Below are 17,176 nucleotides of genomic sequence, written 5' to 3' on the forward strand. Positions count from 1 at the left end.
TCGATACCAGGATGTGTAATGCATGGTGTCACACAAACAAGGTGGCAGACAAACAGTTGCTGAGTGAATGAATGAACACTTTTGTACCATTTAGTGACACTTTATATGTGTCAAAGGACTATCTGAAAATTAAATAAACATATACATGAGTAGTGCTTAGAAAACAGTACCTGGAACATGGTACATAGTCAATAGATGTTGGCTACTATTATTTTTTTAATTATTTTTATTTACTGTAAGACTCTAAAGACTTACAAAAGCTAATCCAACAAATGCCTTATTTACTTCCAGAGGGTAGTTTCCATCACACTTACGCCTGAAGGATTTGCACCTGTTTGAACGTGTACGTCATCAGCTCTCCTTTTTACTAAGCATTAATGCCACACCTACTGAGAAAGATCAGGGTTAATAGAACTACTTTTGCATTCCTCACTCATCTTAGAAAGCTCCTAATCTCTGGCATGTTTCACAAGTCATTATAAGTAGCTTTATAAGTGATACCAATTCCCTTTCACCCTTGGATTCATGTGGTTTCTTAACTTTCCATATTTCAAGCCTTGGCTGAGAATTTTTGCCAATTGCTTTTTACTTTTCCCAAAAGGTCTTCATTAATTTCTAATTGTAGACTTTTCTTATCTGCACTTTTCTTGTTTAAATAAAATCGGAAATATAAATGTTCAGGAATTTTGCCATTTTATATTCATCATATTGCCATGGCCTTTCTCGTTTGACTCTATGAATGTATTTTCTTAGAAAATTTCTTCCTCCTTAATAACACTTAACCTAACTTCACTAAGATGTGCTCATTCAGTCCTTGCATCTTTTCTGCACTTATTTTAAATATGTACCTTTTATCCTATTCAGATAAATGTTTTCACTAAAGATAATTTAAAACATTTCTTCATCTAAGACACCTTACATTTCTTTCATTCATTTTTTAAATGTTTATTTATTTTTGAGAGAGAGAAAGACAGAGCCTGAGCAGGGGAGGGACAGAGAGGGAGGGAGACATAGAATTCAAAGCAAGCTCCAGGCTCTGAGCTGTCAGCACAGAACCCAAAGGGGCTCTCGAACTCATCATCCCATGAGATTGTTACCTGAACCAAAGTTGAACACTCAACTGACTGAGACACCCAGGCGCCCCTTCCTTCATTCATTTTGAGAGGAATTGCAACTATTTTATTTAATTAGAGTACCTATCTCCTAATACATAAAGTTTTTCTACTTTTTGCATGACTCATATTTCTTCATCTAAAATTTCCATTCTAAAACTTAAAAAGTAATGCATACCTGTTGCAGCAAATAAACTATAAGGAACATAATATTGAGAAAAGTTTCTAAAAGACATATGCAATAAAAGAGATTGACAAACAATGATCTTTACAAACTGTGACAAACAAAATAGTATATGCCTCACGGAGCTATTGTAAGAATGAATTCATACATTCTCTCTCTCTCTCTCTCTCTCTCTCTCTCTCTCTCTCCCTCCCTCCTTTTAGAAGTCTAGGTCTATACATATTCTCCAAAACAGATTCTGCCCTGGATAGTCAATCATTCAATTCATTACCTATGTATTAACCTTAGTTCTTTGGATTCTTACACTCTGTCCAGGCACTGTTGAAAATATCTAAAATACAACAATCTCACAATTTTTGTATCAATGCTTCCCCAAACTTCAGTTATGCTAACTTTCCATGTATTAGGTTCTACTGGAAATTTAATTATTTCTTATATGGATGTATTAGTTTCCAAGATTGCAAACTCTTTTTTTTCAAGTACTTGGAAAGTGTATGGGCCCTAGGCATTATATACATTGTGTCCAATAAACATGATGGTCCATGTGCTCTATGTTCAGAATATTAGAATCCTAATAAATGTCCTGTTGGTATGCCAATTTTGACAGAAAAAAACCCTCAACACTCATATTTATTTAGTAAATAAAGAGTCATATTTAGGGGTGTCTGAGTGGCTCGGTCAGTTAAAAGTGTCCAACTTCAGCTCAGGTCATGATCTCATGGTTCACGGGTTCAAGCCCCGCATCAGGCTCTGTGCTGACAGCTCAGAGCCTGGAGCCTACTTTGGATTTTGTGTCTCCCTCTCTCTGCCCTTCCCCCTCCCTCAAAAATAAATAAACATTAAAAAATTTTTAAAGTAATATTTAATTATACTTTAGAGTGACAATACACAACTATCTGATATAAAGATACTTCTATTCTTTTTGCAACCATGTTGTGGGTCATTTACACAGTTTTACTTTTGATTTTGTTTTTCCATGATGTCCTGAAGTTTTGTAATACATCTCACTCAGACATGGATCTATTTCAAATATTCATTTTCACACACTGATTCTGGCTTCTATTTCCTCTAAGTTTCCAAGAAAAGGGGAAAAGTAAGAAAAAGAAAGAAGCAAAGTAGGGGAAGGGGGAGGGAAGAAATGAGGGAGAAAAGGAAGGAAAAGGGAGAGAAAAAAGGAAGAGAAGTGGGAGAAAAGTGAGGAAGGTAGGAAAGGAAGAGAAAAAGGCAACAAACTACCATTTATTAAATATATACAAGTGTGCTCTGTTCCCACAATTTTAAATTATTAAGTACTTTGTCTGCATAGTTGAGTTTAATCTTCACTAGGAACTTGTAAGATTCATAGCAGTTATGTTCTTGCCCAAAGTCACACAGCGAATAGGTGGCAAATCTAGAATGCAAATCCAGGTCTATTGACTTCACATTAGGTATATAATCATTTCACTCTTTAATCTTTCCTGCAAAGAAATACTAACTTAATCTTTCTCTTATGTTATTTTTCTCTAAAAAGAATTATGATAATCTCCCACTATCTACCAAGAAAAGACCACTGTGAAGGGAAAGGTGGAAGCAGAAGCTGAAGAGGCAGTCAGGGACCAATTCAAGGAGGACATACATGCCATACTAAGGAGTTTGGACTTCCTGTAGGTAATGGAGCATCACTGAAAGATGTTAAGCAGAACTGACATCATGAGATTAGAGTCATAGAAACACCTCTCTGGTAGGAAGCTCTCCAGAGGGTTGATTATGATGGTACAACCTGGAAACAAGGAAAGTACAGAAAAGCATCTACACTAAGTAACAAAGTGATAATATCCTCACTAAGGCCAATTCAGGAAGAGGGTCAAGTTTTTGCCATTATGAGCAGTGAAATCAGTAGGGCTCAACGACTTCTTAAATTGAATGAGTGAAGGAAAATTAGAAATTATCAGTGACTCACCGATCCCCAGTCTGGCGTCCAGGTAAAGATGAAGGTGCTAATAGCTGAGATAGAGAAATGAGCAAAGAAGCAAACTTTTTAGAAATTATGTTCTTTTCTGTTCTCTCACCTTTGCTCATTCACTTCTTTTTGCCATTAATTATGCAGACATATCTCCTCTTCCTGAAATCCTACCAACTGTCCAAAGCCCAGTCCAAATGCGACCTTCCACAAAGGACTTCCCTTGTTCCTATGAGAAAGAAGTGATATTTCCCTCCACTGAACGCCTAATAAAGTGGTACAATTGATTTGGTAAGTAGAACATTCTGCCTTGTGTGAGGGTGGTCTGCATATCTTCCTATAGTTTACAAAAGCCCTTAGAACTGAAACTACAGCTTTTCTTTGCACTTTTGTATCCTCAATTGATGTATGTGATATATAAATGCCAAGTAATTTTAACTATGAGAAATAAAGCCTGGTGTTAGACATTTTTTTGAAGAATATGGCATCTCCCACAAACCTGGAAGCACCTTGAAAACAGGCAGTAGTATTGTACAGCTTTTATGTCTCCTAAGCCACAATTCAACTTTAGTGCTGGTCTCAATGCTAAGCACCAAGTATGAGCCCCATTAATACTTGTAAAAGCACTTTGATGTAGATGGCACCTCTTCAACTTGTTTTTCTTTATCCAATCCCTCTAGGTATTTATCTTTGAAGGATGGCATCTTAGCAATGAACATGATCTCAGCAGATTTTGTTTATCTAAATTGTAGTCATAGCCTCCTTCACTCAAATACACAGTTATCTTCTTGCCAACCTCCTATAGTCCTTGCATTTGTATAAAGACATTCTAGTACTTTCATTTTTTTCCCATCTTTCATCATATGCTACAGAAAATTCTATCTTCTGCCTAATTTTTTTGAAAAGCTGCTAGCCTGCCAGTTTTGGCAGAGCAAACTAGGAAATAGAATCTGGCAACAAAAAGGCACCAAGCAGCAGACAAAACTCAAGGTTTGCAAAGAAGTGATGCTCTTCAACCTGTTGTATTGGGTGTGAAATTAGATCCTATCAGTGTCACACTCACCCCCAGAGCAAATGTCCCCGTGTGACAACTACATGCTGTGCTTCAAGCCAAACGATAGTATAAAATTTCCAACAATTATGTTTTTGGAGCAGAATCTCTCCCAAAGTATCAGCATGTTATTGATTGGTCTTTAGCTACTTCCAAAGGGTCTCTGGTAACAAGTGGCCACCACCAGCTTAAAAAGCAGATGCTATAGGATAATTGGAAGCAAAACAAGCATTCACTAGGGTGATGGCAGAAATATTCCAGGGTATAGCATAACACAATGTAAAATGGGGAAAACAGGCATCACCTACTTAGATTATAATAGTAGGAAATACAAAAGACCATGTCTTTTTTTTTTCCTTTCTTTCTTTCCTTCCTTCTTTTTTCTTCCCTCCTTCCATCTTTCTTCCTCCCTCCCTCAACCCCTCCTTTCTTTCCTTCTTTCCCTCCCCCTCAGCCTCACTCACTTATTCCACAGTTGTTTTACTGAATGCCTACCAACTCTATGTCAGACATTGTGTTTAGGACTGAAAATTCAATGGTGATCAAGTCAGAAAAAGATACGGAAGAAGGTGAAAGCGATTCCGTTCCTGTAGAGATCACAACTGCAACAGAACTCAGGGAAAACCACAAAAAGCGGCGCCACCCTCCCCTGGGTTCTGCAGTTAGCAGATGGCATCTATTTACACACATCCCTTAGACTTACATCCTTCCATAGCTACATAAAAAGAATAATCCAAGATAAGGTAATTCCATTTCAGAAAAAGAAGCAAAAAAATGTAATAAGAACCTTTAAGCCTATGGCTTTTACCTAAAAACCTGATTTTGCATTTGGAAAGAACTATTCTTTAGAACATTTAGGAAGTTGTGAATCTTGCCAAGAGATTTAATGAGGATAAATTTCTCTTACAGGAGCTTTAAAAAAAACAGGAGATGAATTGACCTTCGAGTGAGTTCCAATATTGGTGGCTGAATGGGGAAGAAATTGGCCTTTTCTGCTTGGAAAGAAGATGTGGATATGCAGTATGGGTGTAGTGTGTATCAGGTATTCGATACCTGATACATACAGCTATCAGAGAGTCTTGAACAGCATTCTAAGATGACATTTATTGGAAAAATAATTCCACAATACGTCAACAGTAATCAAAAGGACAAAATTTTGAACATGTTCTTTTCAACAAAGTGAAGCAGGTGTCTCTATTAAAAGACTTTCAGACGCTTTTTAAAAAAATGTTTAAACATTTATTCATTTTTGAGAGACAGAGAGGACAGAGCATGAGCGGGGAAGGGGCAGAGAGAGAGGGAAACACAGAATCTGAAGGAGGCTCTAGATTCTGAGCTGTCTGCACAGAGCCTGATACGGGGCTTGAACCCACAAACCATGAGACCATAACTTGAGCTGAAGTCGGACACTTAATGGACTGAGTCGCCCAGGCACACCATGTTCAGACTCTTTCAACGCCTATGTTATGAACTTCTGCAAGACAAGTATGAAGATGCAGCATGCTCCACTCTCAACTGACCATACTTTGAAAACTGATATGAAGCACTACCTATACTTTAAAAACTGCAGTTCAGGGAGGTTAATTAACTCATCCCAAACCACCATCCAGCTCTTGTCATCCTGGTCTGTTGTTCTTCCCATTGCCTTGCGATGGTCACCAAATGGCTGACTGGTTCTCTAATTTTGATGACACCCCCTTCTCCTGTTTTCATCTCTATGCTTTATCAAAAAAAGAAAATCTAATATTCCCATACTTGCCTTAGTTTGAGATGGCCCCAGCTATAAAAGAAAAGAAAAGATATTTTACACATTTGCAGAAGTAGGATATTAAACTCTTTGACATAGTCTCAAACACATCTTTCCCTGGAGAAAAATGTTAATATAAAACCCTCTATGTCAGACCAGTCCAGAGAAGGCCTCTTGTGTCTTTTCACAGCTTTGCTTTGGGAAACTTACTAATATAAGATGTGTGTGCACATATGTGCATGTGTGTGTGGTGCTGGCTTTTCCATTGGCGTATTTTGACTCTACATACCCATGTCTAAAATCATTTCCAAGAGCTATAGATTTATTCTATTTATTCCTTCAATCATTTATTCACTTACTAATGCATTCAACCAACATTCACTGGACCTGAGTGCAGAAGGCTTGAACCCTATCTACGGCTCCACCATATCCCTTCCGAGTGTGTGTGTTTATGTGGTGAGAACTCCCAATTGAGAGATTTCTTCCTAGAAGTCCAGACCCTGTTTCTACCCACAGTCACTCTGAGCTAATTGCTCAGATATGTTTGCCTTAATGCTGAGATTCACTCAATATGTTGTCATTTATCAAAATAGTTACCCCATTGGTTTCCCAGAGGCAAATAAAGAGTGCCCTCTCTTCACACAGGGGTAGAGAAATTTGCTACATGGTGCAGAAATAAGTGTAGATAATCACATCTAGATACATGTAACTGAGCCAGGAAAATATGATAGAGTGCAGGAAATCTAATAAAAAAATCTATGCTTCGTAAGGACTGGTTGTCATATGAAATCTAGACTAGTGTACACTGGATTAACTGGAAAAACACATCTCCAACTCTTCCCTGACCACTCTACATCATGTTGTAGTTCCATCCCCCATCCTATTACTGTCTCATATCATCTGTTTCCTTTACTGCATGCTATTTCTCATTCTCTGAAATTGCCTTTTTCCCCTTTACTTTCTTTTTTATCTCTTATTCTCCAGAATTTATGCTGTTTGAGTGCAAAGATTTTACTTGTCTTATTTCTTGTTTTATCTACAGCATTTAGAACTTCATTAGCACACAGTAGCCAATCAATAATACTTACTGAATGGATGAATGGATGAATAAATACATGAAGAAACTAAAGACTTTTATTCCTCTCCCTCATCTTAACATCTATATAACCTTCATTTTCTTTTACTTGCAACTTCAAATGATGAGATATTTAGTTGAAACTAAACAGTCCAAAAATTACTTCAAATTCCTCTAGAGCAATATTATAAATTCTGAAAATATATATACATTTATCATATGCAATTAAACTTAATTCATTGATTAGTTAAATTGTCTGGTCTGTAAAACTACCACCAGCCTAATTCAAACACCTGAAAAAAAGAGGTTTCCAATATGAGTAAATACCAAAATTCCAGATACACACACACACACACACACACACACACACATTTTTTTTTCATTTTTATCATAAATCATCCCCAAGCATTTCCAGGCACCAGGCCAGGGGTTCCTTGTGAATTTTGCTGGGTGAACCAGTAAACAAAGAGGCAGCTTGCCGGCTACATCTCTTCACATAAGATGACTATTTCCAGAAATCTCATATTTGTAGGCTTTGGTTGCTATTTGATGGATAACCATCAGCTACCTCTGTAAAGAAAGTGTGCATGTTGTACACATCTTCACCAGCAAGGAAGAAAGGGCTCTAGAAGTAATCTCACCTTCTCAAGAAGCAGGGACCCCATCCAAAACAATCACCAAGCACAGAATCTTTGATCACCAGGCACCTGTTCATTTCCTTTCTCCACAGTTACATCAAGTCAGCCACAAAGCCCATTATGAATGCAGTTTTGAGTCTGTCTGGATGAAGTGGATAGTAATTAGTTCCTTTTACATTTGGTAATTTTGTTAACACAACTCAGTAGGTGTCTTGTTAATTTGTTCATTACTAGGTGGATGAAAATGTGCATCTCTTCTGTGAATACCAATTATTCCTAAATGAGGTAATTTCACCAAGACAGTGAAATTTCCTCATTCTTCCCTGGTTTAAGAATATCACTGCCAAGAATGAACAATTTGAAACAAAGAGAGCTGTGGGAGGTGGAAATGGTGCTCTTGCGTGAAAAGTGGGGGGGGGTCCACCTTATTATTTTGCAATCTTAAAATGAAACCCATTTTCAGGGTGAATAGGAAGTGAGGAGAAAGAGGCAGGACATGCTGGTGATGGCAGTGTTGTTTCAGACTCTGGTGGCCCTGGATCCTCAACTGCTCTTTCCAGAAACCAAAGGGACATCTCACCGTGTGATGCAATAAGAACAGTGGTCATCTCATCATTTGGGGGCAACTTAGTCACACTCCAGGATTCTCACCACCTGTGACACAGAAATATCAGTTACAAGATCTTCAAAGAAGTTTGCAAAGCCCACTTCTATCTCCTGCTCAAAAACATTTCATTTTTTTCAGTCAAAGTGGTTACATAAGTCTCAGTCTCCAGACAATTGAATTTTTTGTATGGGGGGTGGGGGGAACCAGATGATGTCATGGCAATACTACCCATAAGGCCAAGGAGTGGAATAAGTGCATCTCTGGGCTAAACATGGTAGGGAAGGAAACGATTCATATTCCCTTAGAAAAGTGACTGTTCGTTTTTGTATTTGTATCCCTGGACATAGCATGTCCCTAGAACATAGCAAATAAATCTGAAGACCCCCATTTCCTCCTAAACAGGTCCTATTGAGCCCCGCTTGTTCATACACTCTGTATTGAAAGGCCAGAGAAAACTGATGTCTGCCCTTTAGTCAACTGAGTGGATACACAATGCAAAAAGGTAGGGCTGGGTTGCCCTTCCCTGAAAGCCTCACTGACTTCTACCTTGCCCTTATTCCCACCTACGAAGAACAGTGAGCTTTCAGGACATCTTTGGAGTGACCCACTGGAGAACCAGGGAGATGCAGTGGCCTGGGGTGAGCTGCTTGCTGCTCTCTCCGTTTCCCTTCCCCCACCCCAGCTGCTCTCAAACAATTTTCCCTATACCAAATACAGCATTTTCTCTCCTCCTTTCTCCTTAAGCTAATAATCTGAGATATTCTTTGTTCCTGCGGGAGCCAGAGTGGAGTTAACTTTGTGTTCCTTCTCTTAAGAAGGAAACAGTACTGTCTTACAGGGCTCTCCCATTTCCTTGCTGTTAGAATTATTCTTTGGGCTACCTTCACTCCAATGAAAGAATAAAAGGGGACATCGACTATATATCCTGTTTACTACAGATCACTAAGTGATTAACATAATGTCTGATATACAGTGGTTGCACAACGAATACTGTTATATATCCATGGTGAATATTAATAGGTAATAATAGAAACAGTAATGAACAACTAATAATTCTTGGGTGATCAAAGCATTACCCTAAGTGTTTTATATATCTTAGCATATTTAATCCTCAGAATAACTCTAAGAAATAGGAAACATTATCACATTTATTTCAAGGGTGAGAAAACTGAGGCACGCTGAAGTGTCCAAACTATGTAAGTTGCAGCACAACAATATCTGTTCCGTCTACTACCATTAGCTCTCAGAGAACAGGAATTATGTCCTATTTCTGTTGGTAACCCCCACAACGTCTAGTAAAGAGTCCTGCATTCAAGCAGTGTAGTGTAGCTGTTAAGTCAGGACTTTGAGTGAGACTATCTGCATTCAAATGCTGGCTCCATCACTTGCTGACTGTGTGACATTACTTAACACTTCTGAGTGCCTATTTCCTCCCCTTAAAGTGGAGATAACCACAGTACTGTCCCTCAGCGTTGTCGAAGACTCACACTTAGCACAGGACCTGCTCTATAGTAGTCATTTGGTGTCAGCTCTCATATCTCAATGGCCGACCCAATGCACGGCACAAGAGAGCTCAGTAACTACTTGCTGGGTGTGTGAAAGAATGAGTACATGAATGAATGAACACGAAATGCCTGCATTCCTTTCTTTCCTTCCGGGGCTCTAAGCCACTAGTAGAGCTCTGCTCACCATCTCTGGTGCTCACACAGCATGGTTGTCAGCTCATGGATCCTGCTCGTCTGTTCACACCTTAAAAGCAGTAGAGGGAACATTGAGCAGGAGGTGTCTTATTCCACAGGGCACTGCTAAAAGCAGGACCGATACAATCTGCACTTTTTCAGTCTCAAACCTATGGGGAGGCTCCTTGGCTTAAACAAGGAATGGGGACACATAAGGGGGGGAAAGAGTCCAGATTGAACTCTTTACAATGTCATACACCACAGATGTAGGAAATCTGCTGGGCCCAATGAAACAGGGACACCTGAGTTAGAGACGGGCTCTGGGAGACATCAACTCAGTAAGTTTTCCACGCTGGATGGGAGCCAAGACCATGAGAAATTCTGCTGTCATTTCCTTTCACAGCCACTGGCAAATGAGTGTGAAATCTGGTGAGCTGAAGAGACAGGCATGGTGGCAGAGATTTAACAGCAGAGTTAAGTAGATGAGACAGAAATATGCTTCAGGACTCTAGAGACCTGAAATATGGAAGACAAAGAGCAGAGGCCAGTCTACCCAGAGACTGGAACACTTAGGAATTGTACTCCTTTCCACGGAGAGAAGTAAGTGAGCAAAGCACAGGAGGATCTGGCTGAGATGGACGCTATGTGAGGGCTGCTGGATCCATTTCTCTTGTGTCCTTTCTTACGTTACAATACTGGAAGCCTGCATCTGGCCCTGAATATAAACACCACTTCTTCAGAAGAGCACATGTAGAATGTAACAAATTAATGCTAACACATTCATTTTATTTCCCTTTATTGACACATTGTTTTCCACTTTGAGTTTTTTATCCCCAAAAGGGCTACTTCATCAGACATGGAAAAAGACCATCAACAAAGGAGGGTGTCCTTACGATGTTTCTTGTTGACGCAATAGCTCTGCCAAGACCACGAGGGGTTTTTCAGGCAGATGGGCTATGAGACAACGTAGTCCCCACCACAGAAGCTGGTTCCCATCCTGCGTGGCATCTGGTCCTGAGGGGCAGCAGGGGGTGGTCTCTGTGGTAGGTGAAAAGATCTCTTACAAAACTACCATGTGACACAGTCCTAAAGGAAATCATCTGCGCTTACCAGGATTAGGACAAAACTTCAAGGGAACTTGAATTTCCTTACAGTAGACTTAAAGACCTTCAAAAAGAGAATTCCAGACTTAGAAACAAAACCAACAAAGCCTACTGAAAACTCATAGAGGCTTCGACCAGGTAACACCTCTGGGGGTGCTTGCCGTCAAACTTACTTGCCATGATTATTAATGCCTAAACCATATAATATCCCATCAGGAAATTGTGTGTTAATATCCCTCGGTTTTGTAGATGAATAAATTGATGCACAGGGAAGGTGAGTGAGCTTGCCGCAGGCCCCACAGTGAGTCATTGCCAACCCAAGAATTACCACTCTGAGCTCCTGACTTGCAGTCTGAGCTCACACCTCCAGGATCAATCTACTTAGATCCACCAGACAATGGCTTCAAAAGCTTTTACAGCAATTAGAGGAAGAACACTGTCTCCTATTAGGACACACCTACCCAGTTTCCTTTTGGACCCTGGCACAGTTGCTGCCAGTGAGCAGGGAGCAGGAGATATAATTTAGTGCTTGAAGTCTTCCATATCCAAGCAGACTTCTTAATGGCAGAAACCACACCTTATAAGGAGAAAAGTCTGGGGATGGGAATTCTCCCTGGCATAGCTTGTAAGAAGGAGAGTATGGGTGTGGGGGAGCAAAGAACCAGGCATCTCATTTGTTTGTTCTTGAACTTGAAACTGACATTAACTGAGTTTAACTAGTATTCTGCCATAGCATTTTTCCCAAAATGTTGACCCATGGTGCTGAAAAACTATCTTTTTCTTCCTTGCAATTATGTATCATATATTAAGAAGCACTTAAGGAGGTAAAAAGAGCGTTCTGAGTTTTTAGCTCCAAATGATGCCCAGAGCCAGGGATGTAATACCAATGGCATTCACAGAGGTTTCACACAATCAAGACCAGTTAGACTCTATGGAGGGAAGCCGGGATGATTACAAAGAATATTTCAAATCTAGTATTTGCCTTCACATAGGTCAAAATAAATGAATATGAAAAACTCAGTTATAAAGACAAGAGAGACGACTATGCTAATGAAGATCCTATAAACACTACCATATAATCCTTTGTTGGCCAGTGATGGGGCTTGGGGTGGGCGGGGTGAAAGCTGGTCCAGAGTTAAAGGTTAAATCTGGCAAACTAAATTATTGACGCTCTTTTCAGGGAAGAACACATTTGATTTACCATTTCCCCTAACTTAACTTTTTAACTATACTCCCAAGTCAATGACAAAAAACATTTTGGGGGCACCTACTCTTCTGGCAAGGAGTGTCCTAGTTAAGTGTTAGAGGGCAGTTTCTGTGGATTTGTATGACTCTTCACGGATCTGTATGAAGACCTCAGGTGGAAAGCCATTCCCAAAGAGAAAGCCTCGGAGCTGGAGTCAGTTGCAGTGGGCAGGCCCTGGTCTTGGAAAGGGCTCTTAACCAGTCTGAAGGCAAGGTGGGCCCTTCACAGCAATATGAATTGCAAGCCTTGCCCTTCAAACTGTCCAGACAGCACTCTCATCTTTAATCATGTCAATTCGAACACCAGCTAGATGTTAGGGAGGGACAGAGACCTCATATCCTACCATAAACAAGGTGTTTTTTTTTTTTTCTTTATAAGATCTAACTTGCTCTGAGACCCCTAGAAAGCAATTGTCCTCAAGATCATTTTATGCAACTGCCGAGATCTGTCTTGCTTCTGGGATTTTTAAGTAGAACAACCAAATTTAAAAGTTTTATTTAAAAAGGTTTGAAAAGTACTTACATAAGCTGAGATGGGGAGTTTGGGTTTGGTATTCACTGGGAATAATTTGGGGGAAGAAATACATGACTCAACTCTGGGAACACCCCAGGACCACATCACCCTTTGAGCTCTCTGCAGCAGATGGATGCCTTTCTGCTCCGAGGCCTCAGAACCATCCAACGAGGCCTCTGCAATAATAGCTGGGCAAAACTTTATCAAAGGAAGAAGCAAAAAGGCCTGACACATGATGCTGCCAGCATTTCAGCAGCCAGGTTAGCTTTGTTCTAATGCCATTCTGTCAGGTTTAACAAGCAGATATTAAGAAAAGTTTATAGGGAATCGAGATGAAAGGTTGTCGGTGGAGATGAGAGCTGCCAGCAAGCACCGCGAATCACAGCTGGGTGTAGACTCTGCCGCAACTGGCTGAGAGAAAAAGAGGTTTGATATGGGAGCAGCTGCTTCCAACCCCAGCGAAAAGCAGGGCTTAATCATCTGGCACCCAAGAGTCTGGAGCTCCACCTGGAGAGAAACAACTGAGAGTGTTCTGGGTGTGAGCCTCTCATCATTAGAATAGAAACAAGCGACGTATTTGCAAAAGTTGGGTCCTTCACTGTTCCTGACCTGGTATGACATTTCGTGTGTGGAATGCTTTCACCTAAGCACACAAGGACAACGGAAGCAAGGAGGCTCAAGAAGGAGAGTAGCAATTTTACTTGAGGGCTCGGGGGTAGGGTTGAGAAAGGAGGGGAACGGGAAAATGACAAAGGCTGGTGGCACTCCAGCAAACGGGCATTCTAGAGCAAGGTATTATGTGCTGGCATGTAGGGCAAGCCAATCTGAGCTCTCTTTTATCAATTTTCAGTCATGCTAAATTCTTCCTGAATCCAAGTTCCTTTCAAGCAAGAGCTTTTTGAAATGTGGAAGAGTCAAGATGCCTTAGAAGGGCTGTGTGTCATCAACACAATGAAGGTCAAGTTTCAATCTCCATGCGATAAAGCCATAACTCACCCATTTGTGCTCTCTTTTCACTAAGTCCCATTTCTGTAAATTAAAAACAGCCAGAAAACAATTATTATATTAATTTATTTAAAACCTCAGTTTTTCAAAATAATGACTCCTCTTCTAAGTGTGTAGATGTCACTTCTATTTCAGTCATGTGTCTTTTCCAATGAAGGCTATTGATGCTTTCTTTTGGGGGAAAAAAAGGAATTATAAATAGCAGCTATTCCATCCAAAATCATTAACAAAACCCCTCTAAATATCTGCCAGCAATGATGCAAGAATGCTTGCACTGAGGAAATGAGCACCTTTCTATCTTGAATTACTAATGTATTTTTCTTCTATTGAAGTAAAATTCACATAACATAGAATTAATCATTCCAAAGTGGATAATTCTGTGGTATTTATTGCATTCATAATATTGTGCAACCACCACCTCTGTCTGGTTCAAAAGATCCTTTTAAATATTTTTCATCAAGTTTTTATTTATTTATTTTGAAAGAGAGAGAGACAGAGAGAGAGAGGGCAGTGGGCAGAGAGAGGGAGAGAATCCCAGGCAGGCTCTGCACTGTCAGCTCAAAGCCCAGTGCAGGGCTTGAACCCACAAATTGGGAGATCATGACTTGAGCTGAAACTAACAGTCAGACACTTAACCAACTGAGCCACCCAGGTGCCCCTATTCCAAAAGATGCTTAATCCCCTCAAAAGGAAACCCTCCACCCACCAAACTGTTACACTCCATACTTCCTCCTCCATCTGCTTGGCACCAGTGTATTTTAGAAGAGTGTTTGTTCAAACACTGTTTGTTGGGGCAGAGTATTTCTATTCCCATTAGAAAACCAGTCACATTGGGTTAGAGTCTTTCTCAAGATCCAATCACAATTAAGATCTCTGGTCTTGAAACAAGTGCTTTCAGAGTTGATGTCTCTGCCACCGCAGGAAAGCACTACATTGTTCCAAGCCACTACAGTCAGGAGCCAAGCCTTGGATAGTGTTTTAAAACAATTAATCATCATTCTTTTGTGTAGGTAGTGGTTTTTCTCTTCAAAGTCCAATGATAAACCTAAAGTTCGTTTCACTGAAGCTTCTTTGACATCTCCATCTTACAGGTAAAGAACGCAGGTAACTCCCCAGGGTTAAATGCTCTTCTGGCCAATAGATTTAAATGAGGCCAACAAATTTAAAATCACAAACCCTGAGCTTTGAATCAAGGCCTCTTATGCTGCTCTGGGACTTTACACGCATGCACACCGATTTCCATTATAATGCCCCTATTTTTAGTTACACATAACTTTTAAAGAAGTTTCTCTTGGAAAGTGTGAGGGTTTTCAGCAGTTATTTTTGTGATTCCTGAGAAGGAAGACCTAGCTTTTTCCAACCTCGGAAACGCCAATTTTTTTTCTTTTTACATCTGACTCAAACAGCTGAATTGTAACGTGCCCTAATTCCTTCTCATGAGGCTCCTCTTCATTCTAGGGGAGCAGTTTTACTGAATTGAAAAGAAGAAAAAACTCATTTAAAAATAATTTTCTCACATGCACAGTGAAAAAAAAATTTCTAATAAGGTTCATTTACATTGTTACCCGAGGCCATGGAGAGTTGTGCAAAGCACATTGCATAATCCCTCCAGGCGGTTAGTAGGTGTATTTTCCCCCTAAGTAGAGAAGAGAGCATTTTCAAAGAGATCAGGATGCCAAAAGAAAAAAAAAGTCTTATAAAAATGCTCATAGTGATGCAATGGAGAGTTTCTCTCTGTCCTCTGTACTTGGGTTTCTATTTTTAAAACTAGATTTTAAAAAAATCACTGCTGCAAATATCATAAAATGTAACAGTACTGATAAGACCTCTTATATACTGAAAAGTCCTGGGTATATGTATCCTGTAAAAAATGTTTACTTCTGAGCTCTCCCCCTTCCCATTTAAACTTAGAGGTTACCAGTATTACTCTTGAAAAAGAATGCCAGAGAATATTCTTTCCAGTGATGAAGACAGGGCCCTGATGCTGTCGCTAAATTGAGAGTTCATTCATTCAACAATTATTTTTAGCACTTGCTCAATTATTCCTCTTCACAAAAACACTCTGTAGAAAAACTGTTCTCAGTCTTTTCCAAACCAGAAAACACCATCAATACCTTAACAATCACAAAAAGGGATTCTTTCATGGGCTTGATGATTGATTAATCCATATTGAGGTCCTAGTAGAATTATGGTACGACATGACTGGTTAATTCATTTGTGCAAAAACTCAGTACATTTGAAGTCCAACATTGCAAGTTCTATCCCTATTTACACATATCAGTTTTTAAAATCTTCTTTAACAGAGTCACCACATGCACCCATAGACCTAACTTCTACTCTGACACTCCTGTCTCAGTGGCCCCAGTGGAGTTGTGAGCCAGAGCTGGAAACAGGCATCAATCCATCTATTCACAGATCCATCATGCACTTGTTGGTTGGTAGACCCACAGTGCTTTCTTATACCAAAGACAAAATTCTTGTTAGCATTAGAGTAATAAAGAAGAAGAGAAAACTGCAATTCAGAGAGACCTACTTAGTATTAAGTATTAACTTAAGTATTAACCAAAATCTCTTCACAACGTACAATTCAAAAACTACAGTACTTGCATCAACTCTTATGATTTATAATAATCCTAGGGAGGTCACAGGTAAGCATTATTATCCTGTTTTTCTGGCGAAAGATTTAAATGATCTTTCCCCACCCTAATTCACAGAGTTGGTACAAGGCACAGCAGAAATTTGCATCCAAATCTTCTGAGTGTCAATATTAGTGTTCTTTAACCTACATCCTGATCTCTCACACTTAAAAGATAATGTCAAGTCACTCATTCCATTCATTCCATAAACATTTATTGGGCAGCCGTGAATATTCTCAATGTTGTGCTAACCAACATGATTCCATGAAAGGCAAGTAAGACCCAGTCCTTAACTCAAGGTGAATATATCAAGGACACAAAAACCCAGAGAAGACCCCCATGATTACCACAGAAGAAGCACAAAATGCAGTGGTGGTTCAGAGAAGGGAAAGATGCCAACTATAAGGAGAACATCTCAGACAAAAAGGATCAGCTCTGCTGAATCTCTAAAGGGCAAGTGAAGATGACAGAAGAAGGCTGCATCAAAAACACAGTGATAGGAAATTAAAGAGCAGATTCAGGGTCAGTGTGAGATGTTTAGAGCTGGTGAAAACATTAAGTGCTCCAAGTGAGTGTCTTGCTCACCACCAATCTCAGAACCTCCACCAACAGTGTCCACTTTCTCCTGAAGCAAAGCAAGG

The 17,176-nt window shown here is 39.7% G+C and overlaps 1 long non-coding RNA gene across 4 annotated transcripts in view; it reads right to left on the reverse strand.

Annotated features, from left to right (window-relative positions):
• LOC144243790 (uncharacterized) overlaps positions 1–17,176 on the reverse strand; it is a 537,988-nt gene that overhangs the window by 447,735 nt on the left and 73,077 nt on the right. For 3 of the 4 annotated variants that reach the window (XR_013338774.1, XR_013338772.1, XR_013338775.1), the window contains 2 exons: positions 8,327–8,400; positions 7,750–7,884 (listed from right to left, as the gene is read on the reverse strand). This is a non-coding gene — a long non-coding RNA (uncharacterized LOC144243790). Of the gene's footprint in view, positions 1–7,749; positions 7,889–8,326; positions 8,401–17,176 lie in introns of all 4 variants that reach the window. The other variant, XR_013338773.1, reaches the window with a different exon arrangement.

Source organism: Crocuta crocuta, unplaced genomic scaffold, assembly GCF_008692635.1.
Source record: "Crocuta crocuta isolate KB4526 unplaced genomic scaffold, BGI_CrCroc_1.0 scaffold448, whole genome shotgun sequence".
Classification (NCBI taxonomy): Eukaryota; Metazoa; Chordata; class Mammalia; order Carnivora; family Hyaenidae; genus Crocuta; species Crocuta crocuta.